Raw genomic sequence first — 24,115 nt, forward strand, 5'->3', positions numbered from 1 at the left:
ATTATTTTATACCCCAAGTAGGCTATATTCTTTGCATGTATGATGTATGTGTATTTATATGGTATGTGCAAAATGGACCAGAGAAGTGAGGTCAGTATAGTGTGTATTTTATTATTTTATACCCAAAGTAGGCTGTATTCTTTGTATGTATGGTGTATGTGTATTTATATGGTATGTGCATAATGGACCAGAGAATTGAGGTCAGTATAGTGTGTATTTTGTTATTTTATACCCAAAGTAGACTGTATTCTTTATGTTCCTTGTATGCATGAAGTATGTGTATGTATATGGTGTGTGCATAATGGACCGTAGAAATAAGGTCAGTATAGTGTATTTTGTTATTTTATACCCAAAGGAGGCTGTATTATTTATGTTTATTGTATGTATGTAGTATGTGTATGAATATTGTGTGTGCACTATGGCCCGGAGAAATGAGGTCAGTATAGTGTATTTTATTATTTTATACCCAAAGTAGGCTGTATTATTTATGTTTATTGTATGTATGTAGTATGTGTATGAATATTGTGTGTGCACTATGGCCCGGAGAAATTAGGTCAGTATAGTATATTTTATTATTTTACACCCAAAGTAGGCTGTATTATTTATGTTTATTTTATGTATGTAGTATATATATGAATATTGTGTGTGCACTATGGACTGGAGAAATGAGGTCAGTATAGTGTATTTTGTTCTTTTATACCCAAAGGAGGCTGTATTATTTATGTTTATTGTGTGTATGTAGTATATATATGAATATTGTGTGTGCACTATGGCCCGGAGAAATGAGGTCAGTATAGTGTATTTTGTTATTTTATACCCAAAGTAGGCTGTATTATTTATGTTGGAAAACATCTTTAATGGAGAAGGAAAGTATGTCTTAGAAATGTTTGTTGTCCACTATGAGGCAGGCTGCTGATATCCATCGCACACATGTATGTAAATGTCACTGGAGGTTCTCAGAATTGGAGATATGACAGAGGCAGATGCTCCATTTGTAATCATTTGAAGACTGGTTATTACTTTTTCTCCAGTTTATTTATAGAGTTTGTCATTTATATGCTACAGCAGGTGTAAGGATAGATTAGTGTTGGGGTAGATGGCAGCCCATGGCCCACAAGTGGTCCTTAGTTGCCCTCCGAGTGGGTCCTGGCTCTGCTCTTCCATTGCTGTTCTTTACAGTACATAATATGGTGTGGTATCGGAGAATGCACATGGAGCTGTATCCTATAGTATATCTCTTCTAAATAATTTTAGTGTCCTACACCTCACCTCAGGCATTGACAAGTATTATAGTGCTCTAGGCAGATAAGCCAAATGGTGCCCACTGTTGCCCTGCGAAAAAAAAGCACATTAACAGTATAATAATGCTACCACATGATGACTATTACTACCACATAATGACTGAATAATTCTACTTGACTGTTACTGGACAAGGGCCAAAACAATATAACTAATAATACTGCGATGCAAAGGACAAATAATACTGCTACTCCTTGGCAAAACATTACCACCACATAGTGACTTGATAAAACTGCCATATTGTTACTAAAGATAACTCCCTATACAAAGACTAAGAGTACCACCATTTAGTGACCAGTTGTATATACCAGCTCTACACTGAGGCAGTATGTAGCTAGGTGTCCACTTATAGATGGGTGCTCTGCAGTATATAGTTAGGTGTCCCCTTATATTTAGGTGCCTTGCAATATGGAGTCACAGCAGTGGCGTTGCGACCCGGGTGCGGGGGGTGCGGCCCGCACCGGGTGACACCAACCTAATGGGGTGACACCAAGACGCTCCGCAGCACCCACACCCCCTCCCCAGCTACACTGACACCCCCCTATGTGCCCGACCGGCCTCCCATCCGTCAGCACCCCCCCCTGTGCTGTGTGTGCGGTGCGCCCGTCCGTTAGCACCCCCCCCCCCCTTTCAGTGCGCCCGTCCGTCATCACGCCCCCCCTCACCTTCACCAGTACTGTGCCCGGCCTCCGCTCCCACGTCTGCGCCGGCCTGACGTCACACCGCATGGCCGCGCAGGGGGACGTCAGTTACGTCACTTCGCATTGCGCCCGGTGAGAAGGATCGCTGCGCTGGATGGGTGAGTGTGTGTGTGTGTGTGTGTCTCTATCTATGTTTGTGTGTGACTCTGTGTGTGTGACTCTGTGTGTGTGACTGTGTGTGTGTGTGACTGTGTGTGTTTGTGTGACTCTCTGAGTGTGTGTGTGACTCTGTATTTGTGTGACTCTGTTTGTGACTTTGTGTTTGTGTGACTCTGTGTGTTTGTGTGACTCTGTGTGTGTGTGTGTGACTCTGTGAGTGACTCTGTGTGTGTGTGACTGTGTGACTCTGTGTGTCTGTCTGTGAGTGTGTGTCTCTCTGACTGTGTGTGTTTGTGTGTGTGTCTCTCTGTGTTGTATGTGTTTTTTTTTGTGTGTGTGCATGTGTGTGTGTGTGAGAGGGGAGACTTTGACGCATTGTGGGGAACCTGCAAGGGAACCTGCGGCCTAATGTGGGGAGTCTATGCTACCTAATGTGGGGAGTCTATGCTACCTAATGTGCGGAGTATATGCTACCTAATGTGCGGAGTCTATGCTACCTAATGTGCGGAGTATATGCTACCTAATGTGCGGAGTATATGCTACCTAATGTGCGGAGTATATGCTACCTAATGTGCGGAGTCTATGATACCTAATGTGCGGAGTCTATGCTACCTAATGTGGGGAGTCTGTGCTAGCTAATGTGGGGAATCTGTGCTACCGAATGTGGGGAAACTGCTACCTAATGTGGGGAATCTGTGCTACCTAATATGGGGAAATTGCTACCTAATGTGGGGTAACTGGTACCTACCTAATGTGGGGAAACTGGTACCAAATGTGGGGAATCTATGCTGCCTAATGTGGGGAAAAGATGCTACCTAATGTGGGGAAACTGCTACCTACCTAATGTGGGGGAACTGCTGCCTACCTAATGCTCCCCCCCCTGGCAGTAGCACCCTCATCATCCGCCAGCAACTACCCCCCCCCCCCCCACAGCAGCAGATCCTGATGGTGGATGATGGCGGTGCTCCTGCCAGGAGGATGATCCTGCCGATGGATGATGGGGGTGATACTGCCAGGGGGGATGGCCAGTAGCACCCTCATCCTTCAGCAACACCCCCCCCCCAGTAGTAGCACCCCGATCATCCACTAGCAACACCACCAATACCCCCCTCCCGTGGTAATAGCATCAGCTAACGGATGTTGAGGGGTGTTACTGCGGTTGTGGTATTATATTCAGAGGGTGCTGTCACGATTCGGCAGGCTGGAGGTGGATCCTCTGTGCCAGAGAGGGATAGGCGTGGACCGTGCTAGTGGACCGGTTCTAAGCTGCTACTGGTTTTCACCAGAGCCCGCCGCAAAGCGGGATGGTCTTGCAGCGGCGGTAGCAACCAGGTCGTATCCACTAGCAACGGCTCAACCTCTCTGACTGCTGAAGATAGGCGCGGTACAAGGGAGTAGACAAGAGCAAGGTCGGACGTAGCAGAAGGTCAGGGCAGGCAGCAAGAATCGTAGTCAATATGGCAATAGCAGGAGGTCAAGTACACAGTATGGACAAACACAGTAAACGCTTTCTCTAGGCACTAAGGCAACAAGATCCGGCAGGGGAGTGCAGGGGCAGTGAACAGATATAGTCTGGGAGCAGGTGGAAGCCAATTAAGCTAATTGGGCCAGGCACCAATCATTGGTGCACTGGCCCTTTAAGTCTCAGAGAGCTGGCGCGCGCGCGCCCTAGAGAGCGGAGCCGCGCGCGCCAGCACATGACAGCAGGGGACCGGGACGGGTAAGTGACCTGGGATGCGATTCGCGAGCGGGCGCGTCCCGCTGTGCGAATCGCATCCCCGACGGCCATGACAGTGCAGCGCTCCCGGTCAGCGGGACTGACCGGGGCGCTGCGGGGAGAGAGACGCCGTGAGCGCTCCGGGGAGGAGCGGGGACCCGGAGCGCTAGGCGTAACAGTACCCCCCCCCCTTAGGTCTCCCCTTTTCTTTGTCCGGTAACTGCCTCCCCTGGGATGAGGACACCGGGAAAGAATGGAGGGTTTCCTCAACGGCAGGCAGTACAGCAGGAGTGGGAATGGGGAGGGAGGGCAGAGGGCGAAGCCTGGCACGGGGCAGTGTGACACCAGGACGGGGGCCATGAGGAGGCACTGAGGCTTGCCTGACGGGACTGGGAGGGGGGGAGAGGCACTTCCTATGGCAGGCAGAGTCCCAGTTCTTGATCTCCCCGGTGGTCCAATCAAGGGTGGGAGAATGAAGCCGGAGCCATGGCAGACCGAGGAGGACCTCAGAGGTACAGTTGGGAAGGACGAAGAACTCAATGACTTCATGATGGGGTCCTATACACATCAGGAGGGGTTCTGTGCGGTAACGCACGGTGCAATCCAACCTGACTCCGTTGACCGCGGAAATGTAGAGCGGCTTGACGAGACGGGTCACTGGGATGCGGAATTTATTCACCAAGGAATCCAGAATAAAATTCCCAGAGGAACCAGAGTCCAAGCAGGCCACGGCTGAGAGGGAGGAGTTGGCTGAAGGAGAAATCCGCACGGGCACCGTGAGACGTGGAGAAGCCGACTTTGAATCAAGAGACGCCACACCCACGAGAGCTGGGTGCGAGCGTGCATTTCCCAGACGTGGAGGACGAATAGGGCAATCCACCAAGAAATGTTCGGTACTGGCACAGTACAGACAAAGATTTTCTTCCCTACGGCGATTCCTCTCTTCCTGGGTCAGGCGAGACCGATCCACTTGCATGGCCTCCTCGGCGGGAGGCCCAGGCGTAGATTGCAACGGAGACTGTGGGAGAGGTGCCCAGAGATCTAAGTCTTTTTCCTGGCGGAGCTCTTGATGTCTCTCAGAAAAACGCATGTCAATGCGGGTGGCCAAATGGATAAGTTCTTGCAGGTTGGCAGGAATCTCTCGTGCGGCCAGCACATCCTTGATGCGACTGGATAGGCCTTTTTTAAAGGTCGCGCAGAGAGCCTCGTTATTCCATGATAATTCGGAAGCAAGAGTACGAAATTGGATGGCGTACTCGCCCACTGAAGAATTACCCTGGGCCAGGTTCAGCAGGGCAGTCTCGGCAGAAGAAGCTCGGGCAGGCTCCTCGAAGACACTACGGACCTCAGCGAAGAAGGACTGGACTGTGGCTGTGGCAGGATCATTGCGGTCCCAGAGCGGTGTGGCCCAAGACAAGGCCTTTCCAGAAAGAAGGCTTACTACGAACGCCACCTTAGACCGTTCTGTAGGAAACAAGTCCGACAACATCTCCATATGCAGGGAACATTGAGACAAAAATCCACGGCAGAGTCTAGAGTCCTCATCAAATTTGTCCGGCAGGGACAAGCGGAGGCTAGGAGCGGCCACTCGCTGCGGAGGAGGTGCAGGAGCTGGCGGAGGAGATGGTTGCTGCTGTAGCAGAGGCAGAAGTTGCGACTGAAGTTGCTGCACCATGGTGGACACTTCCGACAGCTGGTGAGTTAGATGGGCGATCTGTCGGGATTGCTGGGCGACCACCGTGGTGAGGTCAGAGATAGCTGGCAGGGGAACCTCAGCGGGATCCATGGCCTGATCTACTGTCACGATTCGGCAGGCTGGAGGTGGATCCTCTGTGCCAGAGAGGGATAGGCGTGGACCGTGCTAGTGGACCGGTTCTAAGCTGCTACTGGTTTTCACCAGAGCCCGCCGCAAAGCGGGATGGTCTTGCAGCGGCGGTAGCAACCAGGTCGTATCCACTAGCAACGGCTCAACCTCTCTGACTGCTGAAGATAGGCGCGGTACAAGGGAGTAGACAAGAGCAAGGTCGGACGTAGCAGAAGGTCAGGGCAGGCAGCAAGTATCGTAGTCAATATGGCAATAGCAGGAGGTCAAGTACACAGTATGGACAAACACAGTAAACGCTTTCTCTAGGCACTAAGGCAACAAGATCCGGCAGGGGAGTGCAGGGGCAGTGATCAGATATAGTCTGGGAGCAGGTGGAAGCCAATTAAGCTAATTGGGCCAGGCACCAATCATTGGTGCACTGGCCCTTTAAGTCTCAGAGAGCTGGCGCGCGCGCGCCCTAGAGAGCGGAGCCGCGCGCGCCAGCACATGACAGCAGGGGACCGGGACGGGTAAGTGACCTGGGATGCGATTCGCGAGCGGGCGCGTCCCGCTGTGCGAATCGCATCCCCGACGGCCATGACAGTGCAGCGCTCCCGGTCAGCGGGACTGACCGGGGCGCTGCGGGGAGAGAGACGCCGTGAGCGCTCCGGGGAGGAGCGGGGACCCGGAGCGCTAGGCGTAACAGGTGCACTGTATGGCAACGTTATATTCAGAGGGCGCAGTTTGTGGTAGTGTTATATTCAGAGGGCACAGTGGGTGGTAGTATTATATTCAGAGGGCGCAGTTTGTGGTAGTATTATTAGAGATGAGCGAACTTACAGTAAATTCGATTCGTCACGAACTTGTCGGCTCAGCAGTTGATGACTTATCCTGCGTAAATTAGTTCAGCCTTCAGGTGCTCCGGTGGGCTGGAAAAGGTGGATACATTCATAGGAAAGATTCTCCTAGGACTGTATCCACCTTTTCCAGCCCACAGGAGCACCTGAAAGCTGAACTAATTTATGCAGGAAAAGACATCAACTGCCGAGCCAAGAAGTTTGTGACGAGTTGAATTTACTGTAGTTTGCTCATCTCTAAGTATTATATTCAGAGGGCGCAGTGGGTGGTAGTAATATATTCAGAGGGTACAGTATGTGATAGTATTATATTCAGGGGTACAGTATGTGATAGTATTATATTCAGGGGTACAGTATGTGATAGTATTATATTCAGGGGTACAGTATGTGGCAGATTTATATTCAGAGGGTACAGTATATGGTAGTATTATATTCAGAGGGTACAGTATGTGATAGTATTATATTCAGGGGTACAGTATGTGGCAGATTTATATTCAGAGTGTACAGTATGTGTTGGTATTATATTCAGAATGTACAGTGTGTGGTATTATATTCAGTGGGTATGGTGTATGGAAGGTTTATAATCAGAGTATAGTGTATAATAGTATTATATTCAGAGGATACAGTGTCTGGCAGGTTTATAATAATAATTGTTTTCATATAGAGGATGAGAATGCGCTGACATAGTGAGGAGACGTCTGGGCGTCACATTCTACAGACAGAAGTTTTAGCTGGACCAGGCGGTATGTACCATCTGAATTAGATAAGGGAAGACTATAGAGAAGACGTCACTGATATCATTGTGTATTCTCCTCTCTGTGTCCTATCAGAGCTGTAGTCGCTTGTCAGTTCTACAGTTATGGTCAGTGAAACCACAACTCCCAACATAACCTCACCACTGCATAAAGGGGTACTCTACTGGAAAACATTTTTTTTAATCAACTGGTGCTACAAAGTTAAACAGATTTGTAAATTACTTCTATTTAAAAATCTTAATCCTTCCAGTACTTATTAGCTGCTGTATAAGCGATTCACAGGAAGTTATTTTCTTTTTTAATTTCTTTTCTGTCTGACCACAGTGCTCTGTGCTGACACCTCTGTCCATGTCAAGAACTGTCCATAGTAGGAGCAAATCCCCATAGCAAACCTATCCTGCTCTGGACAGTTCCTGACATGGACAGAGGTGTCAGCAAATAGCACTGTGGTCAGATTGGAAAGAACTACGCAACTTCCTGTGGAGCATACACCAGCTTATAAGTACTGTAAGTATTAAGATTTTAAATAGAAGTAATTTAAAAATCTGTTTAACTTTCTGGCACCAGTTGATATAAAAGTAAATGTTTTCCAGTGGAGTACCCCTTTAAGTAATTCTGGGAGCTGTATATTTAAATGGTGAAAACTTCTTTAACACTTTCCCATTCTGTGGCAACTGGTATATCTGATTATTATACTGGAATTTCTCACAATGCGCTACAACAGTGGTGTCTGTCACAACAGGCTAAAAACTTACTGGGGGGAGGGGGGAGGTATGGGGGTGACACCATTTTCTACCGCACCGGGTGACACCAACCCTAGCAACGCCACTGAGTCACAGTATGCCAGCACAATGTCAATGTATTGCACTGCTTTCAAAAACTGCAGGAAGAGGGCCCAGCTGCACTACTGCATGTCCTATTTTATGGGGGCACAAAGTGGGCACTATTACTGGGTGGGAAAATACAGATGGGGGTTTGTATAAATGTGAAGAGGATGCTCGAGCGAGAAACCTAAAATGTTTGTCTGGCAGGTTCTGTGGTGAGGAGTCTTCATGATGACTTGGGCTAGATGGAGAAGATGAAGATTAGAGAACAATTTGGATCAAAGAAAGCATCACCTATGATTCACTGGATGTAACTGCACTGTAATCACCTATATGGTCTGCAGACCTGGCGTACTGGTGATATCTACCACTAATATATGGACACTGTATAAAGAAATACTGGTCCTTGAATAGTGGATTTTATTCAGTAACATTATGGTGATATTAGTCATTATGTGGTGGTAATATTTGTACCTTGTATACTGGTATCATTGGTAATATTGATCATGGTATAAAGATTTGGTTAGTAACAGTATGATGATAAGATGTATGGTGATAATATTTCCTCATATACTAGTATTGTTGGTCTCAGTATACAGAATTTGGTCAGTAACAGTATGATGGTAATTAAAGATGAGCAAATTTACAGTAAATTCGATTTGTCATGAACTTCTGGGCTCAGCAGTTGATGACTTATCCTGCATAAATTAGTTCAGCTTTCCGGTGCTCCGGTGGGCTGGAAAAGGTGGATACAGTCCTAGGAAAGAGTCTCCTAGGACTGTATCCACCGTTTCCAGCCCACAGGAGCCCCTGAAAGCTGAATTAATTTATGCAGGAAAAGTCATCAACTGCCGAGCCGAGAAGTTTGTGACAAATCAAATTTACTGTACATTCACTCATCTCTAATGGTAATATGTATGGTGATAATTGTTCCTCCTTATATACTGGTATTATTGGTAATACTGGTCTCAGAATACAGGATTTTGTCAGTAACAGTATGACAGTGATATGTATGGTGATAATATTCCTCCTTGTATACTGATATTATTGGTAATATTGGTCTCAGTATACAGTATTCGGTCATTAACAGAATGATGGTAATATCTATGGTGATAATATTCCTCCTTGTATACTGGTATTATTTGTAATATTGGTTTCAGTATACAGGATTCGGTCACTAACAGAATGATGGTAAGATGTATGGAGATAATATTCCTCCTTTTATACTGGTATTATTGGTAATATTGCTCTCAATATACATAATTTGGTCAGTAACAGTATGAAGGTAATATGTATGGTGATAATATTCCTTTTTGTATACTGGTATTATTGGTAATATTAGTCTCAGTATACAGGATCTGGTCAGTAACAGAATGATGGTAATATGTATGGTCAAAATATTCCTCCTTGTGGTATTATTGGTAAAATTGGTCTCCGCATACAGGATTTGGTCAGTAACAGTATGATGGTAATATGTATGGTGATAATATTCCTCCTTGTATACTGGTATTATTGGTAATCTTGGTCTCAGTATACAGGATTTGGTCAGTAACAGTATGAAGGTTATATGAATGGTTATAATATTCCTTTTTGTAAACTGGTATTATTGCTAATATTAGTCTCAGTATACAGGATCTGGTCAGTAACAGAATGATGGTAATATGTATGGTGAAAATATTCCTCCTTGTGGTATTATTGGTAAAATTGGTGTCCGTATACAGGATTTGGTCAGTAACAGTATGAAAGTAATATGTATGTGATAATATTCCACCTTGTATACTGGTATTACTGGTGATATTGGTCTCAGTATACAGAATTTGGTCAGTAACAGAATGATGGTAATATTTATGTGATAATATTCCACCTTGTATACTAGTATTATTGGTAATATTGGTCTCAGTGTACAGGATTTTGTCAGTTACAGTATGATGGTAACATGTATGGTGATAATAATCTTCCTTGTATACTGGTATTATTGGTAGTATTTGTCTCAGTATACAGGATTTGGTCAGTAACAGAATGATGCTAATATGTATATGATAATATTCCACCTTGTATACTAGTATTATTGGTAATATTGGTCTCAGTATACAGGATTTGGTCAGTTACAGTATGATGGTAACATGTATGGTGATAATAATCTTCCTTGTATACTGGTATTATTGGTAGTATTTGTCTCAGTATACAGGATTTGGTCAGTAACAGAATGATGGTAATATGTATGTGATAATATTCCACCTTGTATACTAGTATTATTGGTAATATTGGTCTCAGTATACAGGATTTGGTCAGTTACAGTATAATGGTAAAATGTATGGTGATAATAAACTTCCTTGTATACTGGTATTATTGGTAATATAGGTCTCAGTATACAGAATTTGGTCAGTAACAGAATAATGGTAATAAGTATGTGACAATATTCTTCCTTGTATACTGGTATCATTGGTAATATGGGTCATGGTATAAAGATTTGGTTTAGGTTATAGGGGGCCCTCTGCAGTCTGTACATTTGTGGGGGCTGTAAAAGCATTTTGGTCCTTTAAATCAATGTGGGAAAGCACAAAGTAAACAGCAGGATAACCAAACAATATTTCACCGCACACAGAAAGAAGTTTCAGTAAAATAATGCAGCGTCTGGTTGGGTTTTTGTTCATCCTATTTTGATTCTGCCGAATGTAAGGTCAATGACTCTTTGAAAAATAAGAAAAACATGGATTGTAGCCCAGCGCACATCCTGCTGATAGAGCACTTCTCTGAAGCATCTACGTTGCTGAAACATTGATAGCAGTTTTCACAGAGGTCTGCAATCTTTTATCCCCATGTAATGGTAAATTTACATATCAAACTGGGCCCCAGGGTCAGCAGACCAAAAGAGATGTGGAAATATGCTGCTGTGTCTCATAGTTGCAGATCTTTAAGAACAGCTTGCGATGCTATTCATATCTACATAAAGCATCAGCTATTGGGAGCGCTGTAAGTCTTACTGGGCCATTGTTTCAGATCCTGAAAATAAATTTTTAGTAATTTGTATATCTGGTGAGTGATGGCAACAAGCATTTTGTGTTAATACAGTTAGGACTATATTTACATGTTAGCCAGATTTTGGAAATAAATAAAGAAAAAGAAACCCATTGTTACGCCTAGCGCTTCGGGTCCCCGCTCCTCCCCGGAGCGCTCACGGCGTCTTTCTCCCTGCAGCGCCCCGGTCAGTCCCGCTGACCGGGAGCGCTGCACTGTTTTGGCCGTTGGGGATGCGATTCGCACAGCGGGACGCGCCCGCTCGCGAATCGCATCCCAGGTCACTTACCCGTCCCGGTCCCCTGCTGTCATGTGCTGGCGCGCGCGGCTCCGCTCTCTAGGGCGCGCGCGCGCCAGCTCTCTGAGACTTAAAGGGCCAGTGCACCAATGATTGGTGCCTGGCCCAATTAGCTTTGGCTCCCACCTGCTCCCTGCCTTTATCTAGTCTCCTCCCTTGCACTCCCTTGCCGGATCTTGTTGCCTTGTGCCAGTGAAAGCGTTTAGTGTGTCCAAAGCCTGTGTACCTGAACTTCTGCTACCCATCCTGACTACGAACCTTGCCGCCTGCCCCCGACCTTCTGCTACGTCTGACCTTGCCTCTGCCTAGTCCTTCTGTCCCACGCCTTCTCAGCAGTCAGCGAGGTAGAGCCGTTGCTAGTGGATACGACCTGGTTGCTACTGCCGCAGCAAGACCATCCCGCTTTGCGGCGGGCTCTGGTGAAAACCAGTAGCCTCTTAGAACCGGTCCACTAGCACGGTCCACGCCAATCCCTCGCTGACACAGAGGATCCACTACCTGGAAGCCGAATCGTGACAGTAGATCCGGCCATGGATCCCGCTGAGGTGCCGCTGCCAAGTCTCGCTGATCTTCCCACGGTGGTCGCTCAGCAATCGCAGCAGATTGCCCAACAAGGACAGCAGCTGTCGCAGTTGACCGCCATGTTACAGCAACTTCTGCCTCTGCTACAGCAGCAACCATCTCCTCCGCCAGCTCCTGCACCTCCTCCGCAGCGAGTGGCCGCTCCTAACCTCCGCTTGTCCCTGCCGGACAAATTTGATGGGGACTCTAAACTCTGCCGTGGATTTTTGTCTCAGTGTTCCCTGCATATGGAGATGTTGTCGGACTTGTTTCCTTCAGAACGGTCTAAGGTGGCGTTCGTAGTGAGCCTTCTTTCAGGAAAGGCCTTGTCTTGGGCCACACCGCTCTACATTTCCGCGGTCAACGGAGCCAGATTGGACTGCACCGTGCGTTACCGCACAGAACCCCTCCTGATGTCTATCGGACCCCACCACGAAAGGATTGAGTTCTTCATTCTCCCCAACTGTACCTCTGAGGTCCTCCTCGGTCTGCCTTGGCTCCGGCTTCATTCCCCCACCATTGATTGGACCACCGGGGAGATCAGGAACTGGGACTCTGCCTGCCACAGGAAGTGCCTCTCCCCCCCTCCCAGTCCCATCAGGCAAGCCTCTGTGCCTCCCCATGGCCCCCGTCCTGGTGTCACACTGCCCCGTGCCAGGCCTCGCCCTCTGCCCTCCCTCCCCATTCCCACTCCTGCTGTACTGCCTGCCGTTGAGGAAACCCTCCATTCTTTCCCGGTGTCCTCATCCCAGGGGAGGCAGTTACCGGACAAAGAGAAGGGGAGACCTAAGGGGGGGGGTACTGTTACGCCTAGCGCTTCGGGTCCCCGCTCCTCCCCGGAGCGCTCACGGCGTCTTTCTCCCTGCAGCGCCCCGGTCAGTCCCGCTGACCGGGAGCGCTGCACTGTTTTGGCCGTTGGGGATGCGATTCGCACAGCGGGACGCGCCCGCTCGCGAATCGCATCCCAGGTCACTTACCCGTCCCGGTCCCCTGCTGTCATGTGCTGGCGCGCGCGGCTCCGCTCTCTAGGGCGCGCGCGCGCCAGCTCTCTGAGACTTAAAGGGCCAGTGCACCAATGATTGGTGCCTGGCCCAATTAGCTTTGGCTCCCACCTGCTCCCTGCCTTTATCTAGTCTCCTCCCTTGCACTCCCTTGCCGGATCTTGTTGCCTTGTGCCAGTGAAAGCGTTTAGTGTGTCCAAAGCCTGTGTACCTGAACTTCTGCTACCCATCCTGACTACGAACCTTGCCGCCTGCCCCCGACCTTCTGCTACGTCTGACCTTGCCTCTGCCTAGTCCTTCTGTCCCACGCCTTCTCAGCAGTCAGCGAGGTAGAGCCGTTGCTAGTGGATACGACCTGGTTGCTACTGCCGCAGCAAGACCATCCCGCTTTGCGGCGGGCTCTGGTGAAAACCAGTAGCCTCTTAGAACCGGTCCACTAGCACGGTCCACGCCAATCCCTCGCTGACACAGAGGATCCACTACCTGGAAGCCGAATCGTGACACCCATCAACAAATTAAAATGCAGTTCCCCTCCTGTTTTTAATTTAAAAATGACAAAAAAACCTCTTAACCCCTTGTCACCCGGGACTGAACCAGTTGTCATGAGCCACCGTAACTGTTTATAGTAATAATGGCCAATATTATCACTCATTCTAATGTAACCCCCTTATATGCTAGGGTCACTCCTGTCCCTGGCATTAAAGTGGTTAGACAGAGGGAAGTAGCTGCTTCTGTTACCCCATCGGCACCCCTGTGATACAATTGTAGGGTACATATCAGGGAAGCCTCTATGGGTGATAAGTACTCCTCATCATTTGCAAACATCTACATGATTTTTGGGTACAAACTTTTATTTTTTCTGACAATAATATCAAATACATAGGCCGTTATAAAGACAATCTTGTCACTTTTCTGCTTTTATACCATGTGGACATATCTTTAGAATGAGTTCACATGTGAAGGAGATGTAATGGAATTTCACTGTGCATTCCGCACCAAACATCTGTGACATTTTACACTACATATGGATTGGAGTTTTTAGACCTCATCGGTTTCACAGCTTAAATTTAGGACATTCTGGGTATTTCCAAATGCACAACAGGGGAGATTTATCAAAACCTGTGCAAAGGAAAAGTTGCCCAGTTGCCCAAAGCAACCAATCATATTGTTTCTTTCATTTTGCAGAGGCCTTGTTAAAAATTAAAGAAGCGTTCTGATTGGTTTCTATGGGCAACTGGGCAACTTATTCTCTGTACACTACAACTCCAGTAATAGTATCAGCAGTTGGTTGTGGGGATGCTGTACCCAAGTCAAAATAGAGTTCCTCGCATCAACATCAAAACTCAAATATTATGAGGAATAGCATATTAAAATTTAACTTTTATTAGACCAGCTAAAAAGTCCTTTGGACCAAAAATACACCAGGTGAAAAACCAAATGTGATGAAGGTGATACACAAAAATACAAAATATTTGATGCCAATATAAATGGTATGGGCAGGTGGTGGAGCCGATATTGGTAGGGCAGATGGCGGGCAGTCAGATACTAAACTTTCCCTATGAGACTAGCCCTAGACCACCCTTCTTAGCAAGTATTGCTTCGCCCTGAGAAGGGTGGCCTCACACAGGAACCTGACCCTAATGCACCCTATTTCACCCTATATGACCTTCCTACGCGTTTCTTCTGCCTGTTCTGGAAAGTCCTCAGGGGAATAGTCAGGGAAGTAGAAAACGGTATAGCATATACATATCATAGATTAATGCAATGGTAACATATAGTATATGGTCCAAACATGATCAACTGAGCATAAATGTATATATGCCCAGTATCAGCAATAGGGTGTATGGGTGTCACTGTCCCATTAATATCAAGTGTCGTCTCTCCTTGTATACCTTGTATACTTAAAATCAGGATAAACACTGGCAGGTTGCAAAAAACGAGCATGCTTAGGCACAGATATCAAGGAAAGTCCCCTTGGGGTACTCACGGTACCCAGATGTGGGGATTAGAAACCATGGATCCGGCAGGAGAACCTAGAAAGGAAGCAGCATAGCGGGACATGTACAACCCTGATAAACAATGAACAAAGTCCCCATCTAATCATTAGACAGAAGATTACCTTAATGCCGTACTCCCGGTGTACTGTAGAGGACAGTGGTGCTCACAGGAGGAGAGATCCCCACTCGCCCTTGTGATATCCCAGTACGGGATATAGTCCTGAACAGTACTTAGGCCCTGTCAGGTTGAGCCCCTCTGTGTCCTAGGGGCCCTCCTGCAGTGTCTCCCCCATAGTAATATATATTATGTATAGTGTTATGTGTGTTATGTATAAAGGACCTTTAAGGACCTTTGAGTTAGTCACATGATAACGTGTTCACATGATGTGTTTGCTACCCAGAAAGCACCATCTAACCAGGTGACCTGCAGCTTTACCTATGGGTGGGCTTCTGGCTCAGCCCCCCTTTATAAGAGGGGAAGCTATTACAATCTCTCTCTAACATAGGAGAAAGCAGAATATGTATGCCAATGGTATAATGAGATTGAACCAGAATAATGATAACCTTGTATATATTTAAAAGGGCAGTGTAGAGGATATACACTGCTCAAAAAAATTAAGGGAACACTAAGATAACACATCCTAGATCTGAATGAATGAACTAATCACATGAAATACTTTTGTCTTTACATAGTTGAATGTGCTGACAACAAAATCACACAAACATTATCAATGGAAATGAAATTTATCAACCCATGGGGGTCTGGATATGGAGTCACACTCAAAATTAAAGTGGAAACCCACACTACAGGCTGATCCAATTTTATGTAATGTCCTTAAAACAATTCACAATGAGGCTCAGTAGTGTGTGTGGCCTCCACGTGCCCATATGACCTCTCTACAATGCCTGGGCATGCTCCTGATGAGGTGGGGGATGGTCTCCTGAGGGATGTCCTCCCAGACCTGGACTAAAGCATCCGCCAACTCCTGGACAGTCTGTGGTGCAACGTGGCATTGGTGGATGGAGCGAGACATGATGTCCCAGATGTGCTCAATTGGATTCAGATCTGGGGAATGGGCGGGCCAGTCCATAGCATCAATGCCTTCCTCTTGCAGGAACTGTGGACACTTTCGAGCCACATGAGGTCTAGCATTGTCTTGCATTAGGAGGAACCTAGGGCCAACAACACCAGCATATGGTCTCACAAGGGGTCTGCAGATCTCATCTCGGTACCTAATGGCAGTCAGGCTACCTCTGGCAAGCACATGGAGGGCTGTGAGGCCCCCAAAGAAATACCACCCCACACCATTACTGACCCACTGCCAAACCGATCATGCTGGAGGATGTTGCAGGCAGCAGAACGTTCTTCACAGCGTCTCCAGACTCTGTCACATCTGTAACGTGCTCAGTGTGAACCTGCTTTCATCTGTGAAGAGCACAGGGCGCCAGTGGCAAATTTGCCAACCTTGGTGTTCTCTGGCAAATGTCAAATGACCTGCTTGGTGTTGGGCTGTAAGCACAACCCCCACCTGTGGACGTCGGGCCCTCATACCACCTTCATGGAGTCTGTTTCTGACCGTTTGAGTGGACACGTGCACATTTGTGGCCGGCTGGAGGTCATTTTGCAGGGCTCTGGCAGTGCTCTTCCTTGCACAAAGGCGGAGGTGGTGGTCCTGCTGCTGGGTTGTTGCCCTCCTACGGCCTCCTCCATGTTTTTCTCGTACCGCCTCCATGCTCTGGACACTATGCTGACAGACACAGCAAACCTTCTTGACACAGCTCGCATTGATTTGCCATCCTGGATGAGCTGCACTACCTTAGCCATTTGTGTGGGTTGCAGACTCCGTCTCATGTTACCACTGGAGTGAAAGCAACGCCAGCATTCAAAAGTGACCAAGTAACCTATAATTTCCACATGTTGTCTGTTACATTTGCACAACAGCATGTTAAATTGATTGTCAATCAGTGTTGCTTCCTGATTAGACAGTGTGATTTCACAGAAGTGTCATGGACTTGGAGTTACATTGTGTTGTTAAAGTGTTCCCTTTATTTTTTTGAGCAGTGTATACACACAACTGCCTGAACACATGCAGCATAAAATCATTAGATATAAACCCAGCATTCCTCACGGCTTCACAAACATTCATACTAGAGGCGCATGTGTGGTAGCCCTTGGGGGGATATAATACAGTGGGGGTGTTGCTTCGGTATATGAGGGGTCTATTTAACCCCTGTCACTCGTGACGCCAGGGTGAAGGTTAATACGCTGAGGTAAATCTTCGGCCTATCGCCACCATTCCCAGAAATGATAGGTGCGTGCTTAAATGAATGAAGGTCCACAATAGGGATGAACTTGAACTTGCATAAACTTTACTGAAGTACTTGCGGTACATCCAATTAACAGCAACAGTCTTAGTAATACAGTCTCTATACAGCTCAGCAATGATTGACAGATGCTGCGGACCATTGACTTATCCAAGGCTTAATAGAATCAGGATTTGTGCAGAGATCTGTCCGGATTTAGGGGTCTGTTTAGGTCTGGTGATCTTGCGAAGTTAACAGGGATTGAGATAACTCACAGTTTTGTATGGATGGCCGTTGCCGCAAGGCATGGGCCTAGTCACCACAAGAGAGCGATTAATGGCTGCCGCTCCCTTATATGGGCAAGGGCAGGGCCGTTTTAGATTGGTCCGAGTCAGCTGTCACTCACCGTTACAAGGTATGGTGGGTGAACACGTCACTGGGACCTCCTAAGGTCCTAAAGCAAAACCATAGAGTTTTTCACCTGATCACATGACCCGCAGGTCCTGCTATGCCACAAACAGGTAGACAATTCAATATATACACTTTTTATACTTATAACTGTATAAATATTAGATAGAACTACTATACATTTAGTGGCTAAGTGAGAGGTGACAAGGGGAAGACTAGAAAAGAGGGACTCCGACGTCCTAGGGACTCTGACTATGGGGACCTCTACATAGGTAACGTATAAAATACGGTACCGGGACACCACAAACCCCCTTACTTAAAATAAGTCGACCTCGACGCCTGTCCCCTAAGGCAGAGGAACTAGGACTAAAACAGGATTATATGTATATATATTTTTTTTTTCTATACATCCTGACAAAACCTAAGTAAACATTAAACACATTCTCTGGATACTCTTACTGGTATGTTGACTAGACAATAGGAATCTATCTAGACATTTTGATGCTACCTAGACAGTGATAAAGCTATCTAACCTTTAGTTTCTAGCTCCTTAAACATTTATTATAGCTCTCTATAACATTTATGAGGCTAACTAGACATTAGTACAGCTCTCTATGCATTTAGCTTCAAGCTGACTATACATTTTGAAATCTCACACATTTTAAATTTTTTTTTGCCAACAATAAGTTACCTGTTAGTACACAAGCGGTATACTGGCTAGCCGGAAGCTAGGTCACAGTAAGATGGCTGCTAGGGTCTATCGGCTACACGCTACTTACCCCTAGAGCACTTCCAAATAACCTCCCTAGGTTACCTTTAGAAATACGTGTTCAATTCTATACTCGCAAGAGCACCTACTGGCCAGGTAGAGCATCTCACACACGTAATACAGAGAAGAGATATATGAGTGTACCTAACAGTGGCAGGAATTGGACATCAATAGGCTACAATTCCTAAGTGTTTCTTGAATGTGAGATATATTTAATTTTTGTGTATGTACTGAAATAGATTGAGGTAGTACATTTAAGTGAGTAGTCTAGAGTACTGAAAAGTTATAGGTAGGGCATTGAAATGGGTTATCAAAGGTACTATGTGTGCAGGTACTGAATGTGAATCTTGGTACCTTAAGGATAGTTTGCCCTGTGTAGTCCTTTGAGACCACCGCAACACCACCTCCGAGTCATCAGGAATCCCTTCACTTGATGATTCTGCAAGAACTTCAGTCCCCGAGGGACCAGATGGAGAACTGGAAACGGAAGCAATATTTTCGGTTGGACTAGGAGGTTCCACAGGAGTAGGGCTGATGCTTGGTGTAGCAACCAATGGTGGTTGATGCGGGGTAACAGCTATTGGTAACTGGTTGTGTGGAACGGCTACTGGCACCTGACTGGGCAGAGCAACCAATGGCGGCTGGCTGGATGCAGCTGGAAACGGTATACCCCAATACATGGTAGGCTGCTGAGATGGGAACAAAGGAACATCCATAGTGGGGTGAATTCCTTCTCCCGGTACATATTCTCTCACTGGCCTTGCAGGAGGTGGAGTAGAAGGAGTGGAAGGAGGTGGGTCAAGCATGTCTTCTTTTAGGCACACTTTTATTCTGTTTCTGTGGACCACCTGTGGCTCGAACCCTTCTTTCTGTATCTCATATACATCCGTTTCAGGGTAAGGGACTGCAGTGATGGTATATGGTTCAGTTTCCCACAGTGAGGCCAATTTATGGGTTCTAGGGAACTTTCGGAGCCACACCTTATCTCCAAGCTGTAAGAGCTGAGCCGAAGCATGCTGATTATAGTCTTTCTGCTGGCGCTCATGAACTTCACCCATTTCTTTCTCAACAATGTTTTTGACCTCCTCGATTCTTCGTTGATGCTCCGACACCCAACCTTGGGAAACCTGAGGGGAATTGTTGAAAGGTGCCTGCAGCCCGAAGGTTCGATCCTTTGGTAATTGGCCGTGTCGGCCCATCATTAGGAAAAAGGGCGTATACCCTGTAGAACAGTGGACGGTGTTGCTGTAAATTTCTAGAAGTTCAGGGAACAACTGGGGCCACTCTTCGTGTTTCGAGACAGATGCAGCTCTGAGCATTTGGATGAACACTTGATTGATCCTCTCGCAGAGCCCATTCCCTTGGGGATGGTAGGCCGTCGTCCGGAGCTTCTTGCAGTCATGCAACTGGCAAAGTCCTTGGAACAGCTGTGCTTCAAAGGCGGTTCCCCCATCCGTAAGGACTGATTCGGGACACCCCAGAGGTTGGATCCAATGCCAATAGAAGAGCTGAGCAGCCTTCTTGGCGGTAAGGTCCTTGACAGGGACCACGACCACCCATTTGGAGTAATGATCCACTATAGTCAGAGCATGACAGTAGCCCGATCGAGTGGGGGCCAACTTCACATGATCTAAGACAACAATCTGGTTCGGCCTCTCCGTACAGATAGGATGTAAAGGGGCCCTTGCGTCCCTTCGGGGATTTTTGATAACATTGCACACGGAGCATTCGGCGCACCACTTCTTGACGTCTCCCCACATCCCTATCCAGTAAAATCTTCTTCTGACGGTGGCTTCAGTCTTCTGGACCCCGAAATGTCCGGACTGGTCATGATAGGCATTCAGGACCATGGCTGCATCTCTCCTGGGGACCACAATCTGATGTATGCAATCTCCGGAGACTGGGTCTAGAGAATTTCGGTAGACCAACCCCTTGTGCAGGACCAGGCGATTCCTCTGCCGCCACAGCCGCTTCGGTTCAAAGTCCCCTTGGGTCTTTTTGCAGCCGAGTGGGCACTTTCTTGTGGAAGCAATAGTCTGCTTCTCCTGGGGCCATGCTAGAAAGTACATCCGCATTAACGTTAATTTTTCCACTGCGGTACTTGATGTTGAAATCATAATTGGCCAACCGAGAGGCCCAGCGCTGTTCAAGAGCTCCAAACTTAGCAGTGTTCAAATGGGCCAAGGGGTTGTTATCAGTGTAGACTGTGAAGGGAGTACCAGCCAGATAGCCTTTAAGCTTCTCAGTAATGGCCCAGACCAGGGCCAGGAGCTCCAGTTTGGAGGAGCTGTAGTTAGCGTCATTCTTCTCGGCGCCTCAGAGATGTCGGCTGGCGTAGGCAATCACCCCCTCTTTGCCATCTTGTACCTGAGATAAGACTGTTCCCAGACCTTCGAAGCTAGCGTCTGTATATAAACGGAATGGCAGGCTGTAGTCAGGATAAGCCAAAATGGGGGGGCTCCGTGAGGAGGTACTTCAGGGCTCGGAAGGCATCTTCTTGTTCTTCAGCCCACTGTATGGGTAGCCTCCCGTTATAGTTCTCCCGGGCAGTCCCTCTCAGTAACTCGGTTAAGGGCCCAGCAATTTGAGCAAAGTGGGGGATGAAGCGTCAGTAATAACCAGCAAATCCCAGGAAGCTTTGGACGTTTCGCACTGTCCTGGGGGAAGGCCACTCCTTCACAACACTCACTTTGTCCGGGTCAGGCAGAACTCCTTGAGCACTGACGACATGTCCCCGATAGTGTACTTGTGGCTTTAACAAGGGACATTTGGAGGGTTTAACCTTGAGCCCATGTTGGATAAGGACTTGGAAAACTTCTTTCAGGTGGTCCAAGTGTTCCTGATATGTCCGGGAATAGACAATGACGTCATCTAGATACAACAGAACACTCTGGAAGTTAAGATGTCCCAAACATCGTTCCATTAAGCGTTGGAAAGTAGCCGGTGCATTGCACAGTCCAAAGGGCATACTTTTGAACTCGAAGAGTCCCATGGGGGTCACAAATGCTGTCTTCTCTCTATCCTCTTCCGCCACGAATAGACGATGACGTCATCTAGATACAACAGAACACTCTGGAAGTTAAGATGTCCCAAACATCGTTCCATTAAGCGTTGGAAAGTAGCCGGTGCATTGCACAGTCCAAAGGGCATACTTTTGAACTCGAAGAGTCCCATGGGGGTCACAAATGCTGTCTTCTCTCTATCCTCTTCCGCCATTGGCACCTGCCAGTAACCGCTCGTCAAATCCAGTGTGGAAAAGTAGGCGGCAGACCCCAGTGCAATCAAGGATTCTTCAATACGGGGAAGAGGGTAGGCATCCTTATGAGTTATGCCGTTCAACTTCCGGTAATCTACGCAAAAGCGGATAGTCCTATCCTTTTTCTTCACCAGGACCAACGGTGCGGCCCAAGGACTCTGGCTTTCTTGGATGACATCAGCCTCTTTCATTTCCACGAGCATCTTCTTATGGTCTGATACATTCCAGGAGCCACAGGGCGATGCCTCTCCTTAATGGGTGGACTGTCCCCAGTGAGAATTCGATGTGGTCCTGCCTGTCTGTGGGGAACTTGCTGAAAGCTTCTTGATATTTCTTAGCTACCTGAATGACTCCTTCCACCTGGTCTTTGGGGGTATATTCATCTCCTATTGGCCCCACCAAGGTGCCGCAGGATTCTGGTCAGATCCTCGTTGGGCCACTTGTGACTTTGAGACCACATCTCTAATGTGTAAATGGTGCAGTGCAGCCACAGGGGTATACTTGGGTAGTCGGACGGCAACTTGAGAGAGATAAATGAGTCTCACCGGAACTTTCCCATTACGTACGGTTACCAGGCTTCCAGCTGCTCGCACCAAGGGACAATCTTCCAGTATGATGGGTTCCAAGAGCGCTTGATCTTGATTTTTCACCCCTGGTTGGGCACGACACCAGATAACTGTCTCCGTCTGTGGCTGTAGACTAACGGCACATATATCCTGGATCCTCACTCAACAGATTTCTCCTTGATGATTCACAAACTTCTGTTCTGCTTGGAGAATTTTGAGGTGGTGTTGGGCAGCTCGCCGGCCTGGAAGTGACAAGTGAGGGAGAGATGCATGTAGTGCACATACAATATCATCAAAACAGTGCCTCATAATATTCATGCCTAAGATAAAATCAGCTGCCCCTTCATCCCTAACATTGGTGACAATCACACCCTGCCTTTCTAACACATGCTTTCCCACCAGCACCGTGGGCTCCCAGTAGCCATGCCTGGGTACTGGTTTCCCGTTCCCTGCAATTACTCTAAACTCCACTTCCTGAGGTTCACTCAACCTTTTGGGACCCCAATACTTATAGAAAAACCCCTGCGGAATAGTGGACACCTGAGACCCCGTATCTATCAGAGCTTGTAACCAGACCCCTTCAACTATCACCTATACATAAGGACAAGAAGCTACATACATAGACAGTCCTTTCTTGTCACTGGTTGGTTCTGGACCTTCAGCAGCTACTGCGGTTCTCGACCCCAGGGGACAACCGTTTAAAGCCCAACATTGGCTCTTCCAGTGTCCATTCTTGTTACAATAACTACAGACAGGTCTCTGACTTCCAGGTGGTCTCACAGGAGGGGTATTAGGTGGACCAGCAGGGCGGGGGTCAGGTTTCTTAGGTGGCGGGGTTGCAGATCTAGAAGGGTTTGGCCGTACAGCCATTTCTTTAAAGGCCTTGGCTAACTGCTCAATGTCCTGTTTAATGTCTTGTAGGTCAGCTGTCCAAGGGCTAGAAGAAGGCATTGGCAGGGCAGATTGAGAAGGGACAGGCGGCTGGGGCGAGGGCCCCGGAGATTCTGTAGCGGGAACACTAGCCTCCTCTGTCTGAGGTCCGGATTCTATCACTTTAACCGCTAGTCTCTTGAAAGCTGGGAAAGCCATGTCGGGATTTTGCACGGCCAGCATCCTAAGTTGGGCCTTGTCCCATTTGTTCAGTGCCCCTTCTATAAAATGGTCCATCAGTAATCGGTTGCACTGATCGGGCGTGATGCCATCCAACTTCTGTACCGCCTCTAATGAGCTCTGTAAAGCCACTGCATATGCTCTGAAAGTCTCACCTGGCTTCTGACGTCATTCATATAGTCTGAGGCGTACCTCCGAGGGAGAATGAGATTCAAACAACTGAGAAAGTCCTTCAAAAATCTGTCCCACTGTGGCTTTATCAGCCGCCGGCCAGGTGCGAAGTTACTCCAAGGCGGGTCCCTGGAGCTGCCCCAGAAGCAACTGTATCTGTTGATGAGGGGGTAGTGCATGAAATCCAAAGAGGCTGTAGAACTTTTCTTTAAAGTCTCTCAGTGTAAAAGGGTCACCATTGTAGGTGGGAAGCACAGGATTCCCCAAAAAGACAGGTGCAGCAACAGGGGCTCACAATACATAGGAAAAGGCTGGAGGTGGACTTGCGGGATCCTGCTCCGCCTGTGATGAAGGTCCTGCTGGAATCACAGGGAGAGTACGTCTTTGTGAGGTGGAAAGTGTTGGTGAAGGCGGCAACACCCTTCTGACTGGGGGTGGAGACCCCATTGGTGAAACCACTGGAGCGTCGCCCCCTTGCTGTTCAGATGGGGACTGTGGCGCTGCAGGTTCTGACATCTTTGTATTTGGTATGCCGGCCCTTTAAATAAATCTTGAATTCCTAGGACCCGATGATATACGCCGGTGACACCAGTGCAGCGC

The 24,115-nt window shown here is 47.5% G+C and overlaps 1 long non-coding RNA gene across 3 annotated transcripts in view; it reads right to left on the bottom strand.

Annotated features, from left to right (window-relative positions):
* Positions 1-1,031: 1,031 nt before the first annotated feature.
* Positions 1,032-24,115, bottom strand: part of LOC130358361 (uncharacterized) — an 80,038-nt gene continuing 56,954 nt past the window's right edge. For all 3 annotated transcript variants that reach the window (XR_008889488.1, XR_008889489.1, XR_008889490.1), the window contains exon 5: positions 1,032-1,332. This is a non-coding gene — a long non-coding RNA (uncharacterized LOC130358361). The remainder of the gene's footprint in view (positions 1,333-24,115) is intronic.

Source organism: Hyla sarda, chromosome 2, assembly GCF_029499605.1.
Source record: "Hyla sarda isolate aHylSar1 chromosome 2, aHylSar1.hap1, whole genome shotgun sequence".
Classification (NCBI taxonomy): Eukaryota; Metazoa; Chordata; class Amphibia; order Anura; family Hylidae; genus Hyla; species Hyla sarda.